Source organism: Pipistrellus kuhlii, unplaced genomic scaffold (assembly GCF_014108245.1).
Source record: "Pipistrellus kuhlii isolate mPipKuh1 unplaced genomic scaffold, mPipKuh1.p scaffold_m20_p_5, whole genome shotgun sequence".
Taxonomy (NCBI): Eukaryota; Metazoa; Chordata; class Mammalia; order Chiroptera; family Vespertilionidae; genus Pipistrellus; species Pipistrellus kuhlii.
Genome location: NW_023425551.1, coordinates 63,027,977 through 63,040,085, shown reverse-complemented (window position 1 = coordinate 63,040,085; position 12,109 = coordinate 63,027,977). Strand labels below are relative to the sequence as shown.

The window sequence follows — 12,109 nt, the reverse complement described above, 5'->3', positions numbered from 1 at the left end:
CTAGCAACCCCCACCGATGCGTCCTGTGGCTGACTGTGCCCTCCACACAGTACTGAGCTCAAGGTTGCCATTGGTGGCTTGGATTTGAAAGGGCAGCCATTTCCCAGCTAACACTTAGTTCTTTGAGGATTAACACTAAATTACATCTGTCCCCCTTTATCGTCTATTCTCTCACATTCCTGTGACAGCTGTTAGGCCAAAGTGAGAGGCAACAGCATTTTTTGAGATCTAAAACAATAGCTCTTAGGAAAGCACTGATTTGGGCAGGAAACCAAATAGTGTTCCAATTAGGAGGGAAGGCAAGGGGTGTTTATGAGAAAGGGAAGGGGGAACAATTACAATAATAGGAGGAAGGATTTCTATTGTGCAAAGAAGCTAGCACAGTGATGCTAATTCTAAAAAATGTTTTCAATTTTTAGTCTGGTCGTCATAATACCTGCTTTCTTATTACCTTTGCAAACAATTGTCTGGGATACAATGCTGCTTTGGGTTATTTTGCCCAGTTTTAACACACACACACACACACACACACACACACACACACACACCTGTGCACAAATTTTCATGCACCAGGCCTCTAGTATATTATAAATTAAAGATGACCTAACACAGCAGTGCTGAAATTGGATTGAAGGGATTTTGTCCCCTGCCCCTCCAACTGGGGGATATTTAAAAATGTCTGGAGATATTTTTGGTTGATTCACTGGGTGATACTACTGACATCTAGTGGACAGAAGCCAGGGATGCTGCTAAACATCCAACAATAGAACATCAAAAAATTACCCAGCCCAAAATACCAACTGTGCCAAGGTTGAAAAATCCTAGTCTAAAATGTTTTCCTTATTTTAAAGATAATGAAACTAAAGCCTGAAAAGGTTAAGTGAATTGACAAGGCTATTAGAGAGCCAACACTAGTATAAAGTTTTTTGTATTTCTATTTTGGGGAGGATGGGGAGAGAAGTGGGAACTTTTAAAAACATACACAACACTTTACTAAAATCCAGGGGGCAAATAAATCATAGAAACCATATACAACATAAAAAATGGCCATGTTTGCAAAGCTGCGACCTTGATAAACGACTGGCCGTAGACACAGCATGGAGCTTATCAGTCCCAAATGCCCTCATCTGCGCAGGAGGGACCGGTTCAGTGGAGGTTCAATTGGGTCAGACCTGGTTTCCTGACCCTGAAGAGCTGGCCGGATAACCCGGTGTGGTTCAGGCCCAGGCAAGCACAAAATGCCCTTCTCAAACCATGAAGGGCTCTGTGTTTTATTTAGCACCAAAGGTTGCTTTGTACTCCTATCCCTGAAGTATCCTGGGTTCTGGAATTTGTAGGATTCTTCTCATTCTTTCTGCTGCTGACGGCCAAAGTCAGACTGTGGTAGCAGCAAAATGGCTCCTCCTGGTGTGTGGAGAGAAGCAGCAGCTCACTCCCTGGGAGAGCACTGGCTGAGCAGCCCACCACAACCCTCATGAGCGGCCCAAGGCCCTGTGGAGCCGACACTGGGCCATTGGTAGAGGGCCTGGCAAGTGGAGGTGCCACCCTGCAGCAGATGCAGTGCGGGTCGAGGAGCAAGTCAGAGAAGAGAAAGAACATCCGGGGAAGGCTCTCCCTGGGGAGGCACCACCCACAGTCAGTCCTGGCTCAGGAACCAGCAAGGTGAGGTAAGGCCCTTTGCCTGGCGTCCGCTGAGCAGAGCCTGGACACGCCGGAGGAGAGCTTGCCCAATTCCTCCGTTCTGCCCAATGGTGTGCACTGGCTGGGTGGTCTGCTTTTTGGCCCAGCAGCCCGTGTGTGACGTTAGTGCTCAGGGCTGCTGGTACTTGGTTTTCTGCCAAACCAACAGCAAGATTCTCATATTGCTGGAGCCTCCAAGGGCTAGAAGGAGCAGGTCCTAAAGCTGAAGGCTTCCAAACCCAGGGCGGCCTTCCTGAAGCCACACGGACTCCAGAAATGCTTGCTTTTCCTTAGTTGCTCTTGGAAGGTGGTCCAAGACCCCTCTGTATTGGCAGCGTATTGGGTGTAGAGTGCCACGTGGGGGCAGAAACCCTCCAGCCCCCGTGCCCTGTGGCCCCCTTCAAGGCAGGAAAGCAGCTCTTGGTTGGCACATAAATGAGCTCCCGAGGCCCAAACTGAGCCTGGCGTTCCAGTGGGCACGGGTGCCCTTTGCTCTCAGAATCCCCATGAAGTAGGTGGCCACAAGCCCCAGCTGTTCCAGGTACCCCTGCCAGGTCTCTAGGAGCTCACGGGCAGTGCAGGGGCACATGTGCTTCCAGTGGGCACGCTGCTCTTGCACCAGCTACGGAGCTCTCGCAGCAGACTCTCCATACTTGGCTAAAGGTGGTTCTTTGCTTTTCTTATGTATTCGCCGTGCAGTTCTTTGACCAGATTCAGAGCATCCCCAGAGAAACAGAACCCAATAGGTTGTTGATAAAGATACATTTATTTTAAGGAATTGGCATGCACAGTTATGGGAACTGGGAAGTTTGGAATCTGCAGGGCAGTCTGGAAACCCAGATTAGAGTTGATGCTGTGGTATTGAGTCCAAAGATAGTCTGGCGACAGAATTGCTCCTTCCTTAGAGGACCTTAGGTTTTTGTTTTGTTTTTCTTAAAGCCTTCAACTGATTGGATGAGACCACCCACATTATGAAGGGTATTCTGCTTTACTGAAAATTTACTGATTTAAATGTTAATCTCATTTAAAACACACACACACACACACACACACACACAAAACCTTCGCAGTAAAATCTAGACTGGTATTTGACCAAACAACTGTGCCACAGCCTAACCAAGAAATTAAAGTACCGGTAAGTGTGTTTGGGCCAGAAAGTCTGGGATTGAAGCCTGCTCCTCCTCTCAATAAATGTACAGCTTTTGGAAAGCCACTAGATGTCTCTGAACTTACCTACCTCAAGGATGGATCCAGAATTTGTGGAATCTTAGAGACTCTGGACACAAAAATTATGAGTGCACAATCAGTTATAACTGCATATATTATTTTCAAATAAATAAATCATGAACACTACATAGTGGTTAAAAGTTAAACATCTCACCTGGCTGGTGTAGCTCAGTTGGTTGAGCATCATCCCATGCACCAAGAGATCGGCAGTTCGATTCCCAGTCAGAGCACATGCCCAGGTTGTGGGCTCAATCCCCAGTGGAGGCAGCCAATCAGTGTTTCAGGTTTCTTTGATATCTGAGCTATAAAATTTCAGGGCACTTCTAGTTTTCTATGGAGTGCTCTTAAATATCCTTTGAATTGATCACATTCAGAGCATTCCAAGAAGACAATGCAAAAAGGAATGACCAGCAATAACATAACTAACTATACATGGAAGAGACTGCAAAGCAAAAATATATTCTCCAGTCAACCCTTAACAAAATCTCAGGAATGGCCACGGACACTCCATTGTTTCAATTACAGGACAAAAAAAGAATGAGGGACAGTTGAAATGAAGAGACCATGGTCTTAACTAATTAAGGTTGAAATATCTAATTTTGGCAAATTTATCAAAAACATAAACATGTGAGGCTATAACTAGGGCCCCTTTTTTGGAAGATACTCATGCAATTAAGCATTATTAGCTTCATAGTAATTCTGCCTCTGACCTAGGTCATTTGGTTTTCTTGAGTTTTGAGAGATAAAGCATATTTGGAAAACTGCTTAATATTTATATAATCAATAAATGTTACTAAAGAGTTGTTTTTACAACTAAGTGATATTTTAGCAATAAAAAATAATAAGTGTTAGTGAAGAATGACAGAATTTTTGATACTTTTTTTAAAGATGTTTGATGGATATGTGGGGATGGTTCATTTTATTTTGTGTGCTTGGAATTTTACCTAATAAAAAGTTTCTTAAAAGCCATTTGAAATTAAAATATATGTTAAATATTTCAACTGTTATCTATGCTGGAATTCCTCTGATTAAGTCATAAAAGAATTTCTAAGTCACCTCAGTAGTAATAGTTCTAATTAAAAATTATCACTTTAGCCGAAACTGGTTTGGCTCAGTGGATAGAGCGTCGGCCTGCAGACTCTAGGTTCGATTCCCAGTCAAGGACATGTACCTTGGTTGCAGGCACATCCCCAGTAGGGGGTGTGTAAGAGGCAGTTGATGGATGATTCTCTCTCATCAATGTTTCTAACTCTCTATCCCTTTCGCTTCCTCTCTGTAAAAAATCAATAAAATGTATATTAAAAAAAAATATCACTTTAGCCCAGTGACATGGCTCAGTGGTTGAGCATCGACCTATGAATCAGGTCATAGTTCAGTTCCCTCTATCAGGGCACATGCCTGGGTTGTGGGCTCAATCCCCAGTAGGGGACGAGCAGGAGGCAGCCGATCAGTGATTCTTTCTCATCATTGATGTTTCTATCTCTCTCCCTCTCCCTTCTTCTCTGAAATCATTAAAAATATATATTTAAAAATAATTTAATGGAACGCTTCCCAGTGATACCAACAATAAGCAAGGCTTATCAACAAGACTGCACACACAGCCCACAAAGGGCTACACCAAGACTGTCCACTGCAGGTAACTGGGAAGGCTGTGCTACTGGGCTCTACCAGAACACCTAGCACACAAAGCTATTCCATCAAATCAGGGAAACAACTAAAATGCAGACAAGAAGAAGGATACAAAGGAAGGAGATGGAGGAAAAGAAAAGATTGGACATTGAATTCAAAACTACAGTTATAAGGTTATTCAACAATATCCTAAAAAAGGCCGATAAAATAAATGAGACCTATGAGGATATGAAAAGGGAGCAACTAGAAATAATAAGGGATCAACAAGAAATGAAGAAAACATTGTCTGAAATAAAAAATATTATACAAAGTCCTAAAAACAGACTGGAAGATCGCAAGAATCAAGACAAAAATTTAGAACACAAAGAGCCAGAGGACACTCCTCTGCAGAAGGGAGAAGATAAGATAATCCAGAAAGTTGAAGATAGTGTAAGAAACCTCTGGGACAATTTCAAGCGAACCAACATCAGAATTATGGGGATTCCAGAAGAGAGAGAGCAAGATACCGAAAGAGTACTAGAAGAAATAGTGACAGAAAACTTCCCCCACCTGGGGAAAGAAATAGACTTACAAGTCCAGGAAGCCCTCAGAACCCCAAACAAAAGGAATCCAAGGAGGACCACACCAAGACATATCATAATTAAAATTCCAAGAGCAAAAGACAAAGAATATTAAAAGCAGCAAGAGAAAAGCAGGTAGTGACCTATAAAGGAGCACCCATAAGATTGTCAGCTGATTTTTCAACAGAAACCATGCAGGCCAGACGGGAATGGCAAGAAATATTCAAGGTGATGAATAACAAGAACCTACAGCCAAAAATAATCTACCCAGCAAAGCTATCACTCAGAATCAAAGGACAGATAAAGAGCTTCACAAATAAAAAAAAGCTAAAAGAGTTCATCACCACCAAACCAGAATTATATGAATTGCTGAAGGAGGTTATTTAGGAAGAGGAAGAAGATAAAGATAAAAATTATGATCAACAAATACGTAGCTATAAACAAGTGAATCTAAAAACCAAGGGAATTTAAAAATCTGATGAACAATATTAACTGGTGAATATAATAGAATCAGAGGTAAGGAAGGGGAGTGGACTGACGATTCTCAGGGAAAAGGGGAGTTAGGGTGCGGGAAGAAACTGAACAAAAACTGTGCACCTATGGATGAGGACAATGGGGGGTGGGGAAAGGACAGAGGGTGGGGTGGGAACCTGGTGAAGGGGAGCAATGGAGGGGGGGAAGAGGATCACATTTGTAATAATCTGAACAATAAAGATTTATTTTTAAAAAATAATAATAATTTAATGGAGATATCTGCAATATTTTCAACAATAAAATTATTTATGTTCAACAATAAATATTTAAAATATATATTTATTAAAAATTTAAGTCGAAATTTGTAATAGACACAAACATTTAAAAAACAACAACTCATACCACTGTTAAAATACTGTAAGTATTCTAAAATAGATTTGCTCTGTTTTTTTATATGTGCCTTTTATAGGTACTATAGGTATCTGAAATAAAGCACCTCCAGTTTTGAATATAATGTTGGATTTTGTTGGACAATCTGCAACATCTCTGGTGAGCAAAGAGTGACAGCTAACCAGGGACAGGATATGAGACTTCCGTAACATCGATGGACTCTGATGGACTCTGATGGAGCAACAAGCTTGCTGAAAAAGCTGCATGTAGAATCCACCCTAAATATCCACGATGCATCAAACTAGAGAATTTCTAGCAGTTAAATAAGCATGCATTATGGTTTCTTGCATTTTTCTGTCCCAAAATGTTTCTCTGTACAGCTAGCTTAACAGGATAGTCAGAACTTTTATCATAACAAAAACGTCAACCTTTAAAATTTGTCAATACCATCATCAATCGCTGTACATTTATTATTACCAGTGACTCTCCATGTTAGTTTTTGGATCTTTAGCATGAGTACATGAGTGGAAAAGTACAGGGAAATAATCCGTGTTCACAAATAGGAGAGCAGCACAGTCAGCCTAAATTCTGATAAGTCTATCGAACCGAGTCATAGTGTTTGAGCAATAAAATTACAAGATAATTCTGTTACTTAAAATATATAGGATAGAAATTTTTAAAAATGAGAGCAGCAAGATCTTTTATTTTAATATGAAACTGTCTCATTGTATTCCTAAAAAGGAAATAAACCCAGAAATTTGTAATTGTTAAACAATGCATCGACTTTCAGAAAAATATTTTATGTTTGTTTACATGCCTCTAACTTTTTATTGCCCAGAACTATAAATACAGATATGCAATATAAAACACCAATGTCATCTAAAACAGCCTATGTAAGGTACAATATCCTATGTATTTGGTTATAGTGCATTGCTTAATTTTAACTGGTTTGTTTTCATAACATCAGGAAAAAAGTAATTAAACAAAGTCATATGGGGTTGATAATAACCACACAAAAATAAAAATACCATTTTGTAAGTGATTGAAAGATAGGTTGTTAGATAACAGCTCTGCACCGCCATGCCATGCTTCTCTGGTACACAAGGTTATGCATAAACTTGTGAAAAACGATGCATATAATAGACAGTTCGGCACTGAAGACCCAGGGAACATTCCATAAATGTTGCTTGATAACTTTGTGGTTGTACAAAATTCCTAAGGAAATAACTTATGTCAACATTTGCTACTTTTATTTAAAAATAAACAAATCCCATTGAAAACATAAAAAGTATTTGCTTGTTTCTTATCAATGTATAAAGCCCAGGGAGGAGGGGGATGAATCCCTTGCTAGGTTGATGGCTTCTTTACCCACACATTGAGGCACTACCATTACAGTTGGGCTGTGTGGCTCTAGCTGGTTTGTCCTCTAAAGAGCCCTGATGCCCGGCCTGTGTGGCTCAATGGTTGAGCGTAGACCTATGAACCAGGAGGTCATGGTTTGATTCCTGGTCAGGGCACATGGCTGGATTTCGTGCTGGATCCCCAGTGTGGGGTGTGCAGGAGGCAGCCAATCAGTGATTCTCTCTCTCTCTCTCTCTCTCACTGACCTCTCTCTCTCTCTCTCTCTCTCTCTCTCTCTCTCTCTCTCATCTCTGAAATTTAAAAAAATATATTTTTTAAAATAAAATAAAAAATAAAGAGCCTGCTATGCAGATTAAACAGAATATCCATAGTAAATATTCATTCTGTGTAGGATATTTATACAATGTCCTTATATTATCTATGTTATTTCCTTAAAAAATATTTTGTAACATAAGTTTTGCCTACTAAGTGTAAATAAATTTTCCTTTGCAAAACATAACTATATTATTCAACTGAAATGTCAATGGTCCTTCTTTAAAGGAATCTGAGATATATTGATATTTTTATAGATAATAGAAGATATGCGTGGTTTTTAATTCAGCTTCATATATTGGTTTTAAATTAATTAAAATTAAGAAAACTAATGAAACTGGATAGAGTGACCAGAAAACAACTGATATTCATATATGTGTAAGGTACATATTATGTACTCACATATATAAGAATTTAAAACATGATTAAAGTAGAACCTTTAAAAAGTAGAGAAAGGGAGGTTTATTCAATAAATGGCACAGACAATTGGTGAATGAAAATTAAGTTATATTTCTATTTCAAACCATATTTCATAAAGAGTTCCAGATTAATAAAAAGTAAAAATGGGACTAAGATGCGAAAATACAGGCCTGGCTGGGTGGCTTAACTGGTTGGAGCATCGTCCTGAACACCAAAAGGTGGCAGGTTTCATTCCCAGTCAAGGCACATACCGAAGCTGCAGGTTAGATCCGTGGTTGGGCACCTACAGAGGCAACTAATCAATGTTTTTCTCTCACATCAATCTCTCTCTCTCTCTCTCTGTCAATAAAAAACATGTTTTTAAAAAATAAGCAAAGCACCTGAATAGACATTTTGCTAAAGACATAACGAATGGCCAACAGTTATATGAAAAGTTGCTCAACATCTTTAATCATCAGGGATCTGCAAATCAAAACCACAATGAGGTTTGCCTCACACCTGATGACTATTATAAAAAATTCCAAAGATGACCAGTGCTGACCAGAATGTGGAGACAAGGGAACCCCCTGCACTGCATATGGGAATGTAAACTGGTACAGCCATCATAGAAAACAATATGGGAAGTTCCTCAAAAAATTACAAATAGAACTACCACATGATACAGCAATCCCACTTCGGTGTATATATGTGAAGGAAATGAATCAGTTTCTTAAAAAAAACACACACATTGATATTCCTAGGTTCACTGCATCATTATTCATATTGTAATAACCAAGACATAGAAATAACCTAAGTGTTTGTCGACAGATGACTCTTTCTGAAAATCAATAGAAAATACCTTCAGGTAAGGATTAACAATAACAACAACAACAGAGTATCTTCTAAGAGATGACATACAGGTGAAGGAGTAAGAACAGCTAATGATGAAGAAGGATGTTGAAAACAAGAAGGGTTGTAAGAACTCAAACCTGAGCTTCATAACATGAAGGCAGATATACCGTATTTTTCGGACCATAAGACGCTCCGGACCATAAGACGCACCAGTTTTTAGAGAAGGGAAATGAAGAAAAAAAGATTCTGAAACAAATAGTGTCCTAAAATATTTTATGTGCATTAAAACCCAACATCACAGTTATAAACACATGTAATCAACCCTGTAAAGTAAACAGTAGCATTTAGAACCATTTTAGAGCCGGGCAAGCACACAGAGACCACACAGAGCCGGGCAAGTAAAAAAACTTTTTTTTTTAAGTATATGTGTAGGCTATATTTGGACCATAAGACGCAGGGACTTTTTCCCCCCACTTCTGGGGGGAAAAATGCGTCTTATGGTCCAAAAAATACGGTAATAGTTTGAATGTATCACTAATCTCTGAGGCCATGATGTTACAGCATAATGAAACCAAAAATGTGGTGGTCCAAGTTGGTTGCTGAAAGGGGCAGCAGGAAAGGGGCCTAAAATGGGTTACACTGAAGCTTCTTTGACTAGTGGTAGATATGTGTTCTGTTGGCTTCTGATTGATCCTTTAAAGAATCCCGCACAATATCCAATCATTTTAAAGCTTAAGGACCTGATTGAGGACTGCCACTACAAGATGACATCACTATTCCTACCTACAGCAGGTCTAGTTACCACCCCCATCGCCCCTCCTTAGCAACTCCTGCCAGCTGGGTCTAGTTCTAGGACCTTTTGTTTATCTTGTGATACAGTCAGCAGACTGCATTCTGCCCTTGTCTGCAGCACTCCACTCCGAGCCCGTGCCTTCCCACCCCCCTTTCCTGGTCCTATCCCTGATTACCTAGCCCTCCTATTCTATCTCCTCAATAGTACAATTGATGTTCATAATGAAGATCCCTTCGGGACAGTTGTCAAGCATTCATATATATTTATGTTGCCTTCCGTGCACACCAGGACCAGGGCTGGGGGTGGAGCCTGGACCCCACTCCAGATATATTGAATCAGAATTTGAAGGCAATGCCTAGGAGCCTGTATTTGGCACAAATACAAGCGCAAACGAGTCTTTCAGCATACTTTGTAATTGCTTTAGGAAACGTACGAGAGAGTTATAGACATTTCGGTATGATTTTCACCAAAAACTTAAATCATTACGAAGTTTACGTTTAAAGAGATAATTTAGGTAGCTAAAATCACTTCTATTCCAAACCATTCTGATTTCTGTGATGAGTTGAGATTTGTTGTTGAAGGTGCATACTTTTTAAAAACAAATGCCAGTATAATGTGTGTGTGTGTTTAGTCATTCTACCAGTAGGTTCAGAGTAAACGTTGTAAATCACTTGTTCTTTAGATAAAAAATTTTCCCCTCCCTAAACATTGTGTTGTTAATGTTGTTTGTTGTTCTCCTGGGGATTGTATAGAAATTCTTTTTACAAGGCCTTTTCCTTGACCTTCTTCCCCATTCCTACAGTACCTGAGGATTTGTGGGCTGACTTGGCCTCCTCTGTGGTGAGGAGTAAATGGTGTAGCTTTGGAAAGTGAAGAGCCACATGTTTGTTTTTGTACTGAAACCATTTAAAGAGAGGATTTTTAGGTCCTGAGGAAACATAATTCCTTTTACATTGACAGAAATGAACGGGACACTACGATCTTGATGGTGTTTTATGTAACTATAGTTAGGAGTGACACATGTGTTTTGATCTGTGTGCTTTGAGAAACAGAGGAGGAATCTACAAAATTAAGGTTGGAAAAATAGTTATATGTTTGGTTGATACTCTGAGGACTAAAAAATTATATTGTAAATTCTGAGTTAATACTATCAGCTTGTATTCGGCTGAGTTCAAAAGCCTTTATTTAAATTTTATTTTAAATATGGCAATCTTTTGTTTGTGTTCTGGCATCCAGAGATTTGTATATCCAGCTTTGTATATTTACTTTTGTTTCCAAATAGAGGGTTGAAGATTTGAGCTGGGAGCAGGGTGATAGGAAGTTGTCTTGGTTCAAACACTCTTGCCTTTGTTGCAGAATTTTCTGATTTTTCTTGAATAGATATTTTATTTGTTATTTGTCCTTGGGCTTAGTACCACTTCTATATGTTTTAAATATTTTTTAATGCAATTTTAACCAGTTTCACTTAGGAGCAGGTCCTCTTGTTATTATAACAGAAGTACTCTGTACTATTTAAAAATATATATTTTTATTAATTTCAGAGAGAAAGGCAGAGGAGAGAGAGATAGAAACATCAATGATGAGAGAGAATCATTGATCGGCTGCCTCCTGCATGCCCCCCACTGGGGCTCAATCCTGCAACCTAGGCATGTGCCCTTGCCCAGAATTGAACCTGGGACCTTTCAGTCTGCAGGCCAATTCTCTAACCACTGAGCAAAACTAGCTGGGACCTCTGTACTATTTTTTTTTTTTTTTACAACTGCATGTGTGTGTAAAATTATCCCAAAAGAAAACGAAAACAATGAGAACATACATATATATATAGCATGGCAAAACTACATCTAAGGTAAGTATTATTATATGTTTCCTGGTAAAGTAGACCCATAAGAAAAGCTGTTAGAACCCCTGATATTGTAACCAAACAACCAATGGGTCTGGGCTGTGTTAACGAAAAACACCATTGAAACCTGTAAAGAATTTTAGTGAGTTTATTTGAGCCAAACTGTCGACATATGCTGGGAAGCAGAACCTCAATGGATTGAGATAATGCTCTGAAGAATGGTGGGTTACATTTCTATTTATACATTGCAATCAATGGAAGAACATAGGTGGGTTACATGAAATTCATTGGTGATGGATTAAGGTAAAATGACCAAATTTTAACATTGGTAAAGCAGGACCCCATTGACCGGGGCGGGGCGGGTGTGTGTGTGTGTGTGTGTGTGTGTGTGTGTGTGGTGGTGGTGGTGGTGGTGGTGGTGGGGGTGGTGGGGGTGGTGGTGGGCGGTCCTTGATTAAAAATTTGGTCTATATGGAGCAACAAAAATTTTCATAGAACGCAAAAATAGTATTGTAATATATTTTTTTAAAATTTCAACATAAGTACAATTTACAAATATAATGAATTAAAATTATGTATAGTATTATTTTA

At 39.4% G+C, this 12,109-nt stretch overlaps 1 protein-coding gene and 1 pseudogene across 3 annotated transcripts in view; one reads left to right on the top strand and one right to left on the bottom strand.

Annotated features, from left to right (window-relative positions):
- Positions 1-7,248, top strand: part of BEND6 (BEN domain containing 6) — a 54,341-nt gene extending 47,093 nt beyond the window's left edge. For all 3 annotated transcript variants that reach the window (XM_036415488.2, XM_036415487.2, XM_036415486.2), the window contains one exon: positions 6,040-7,248. The gene's annotated coding sequence lies outside the window, so the exon portion shown is untranslated. The remainder of the gene's footprint in view (positions 1-6,039) is intronic.
- LOC118705996 lies at positions 1,415-10,128 on the bottom strand (annotated as a pseudogene).
- Positions 10,129-12,109: the final 1,981 nt, after the last annotated feature.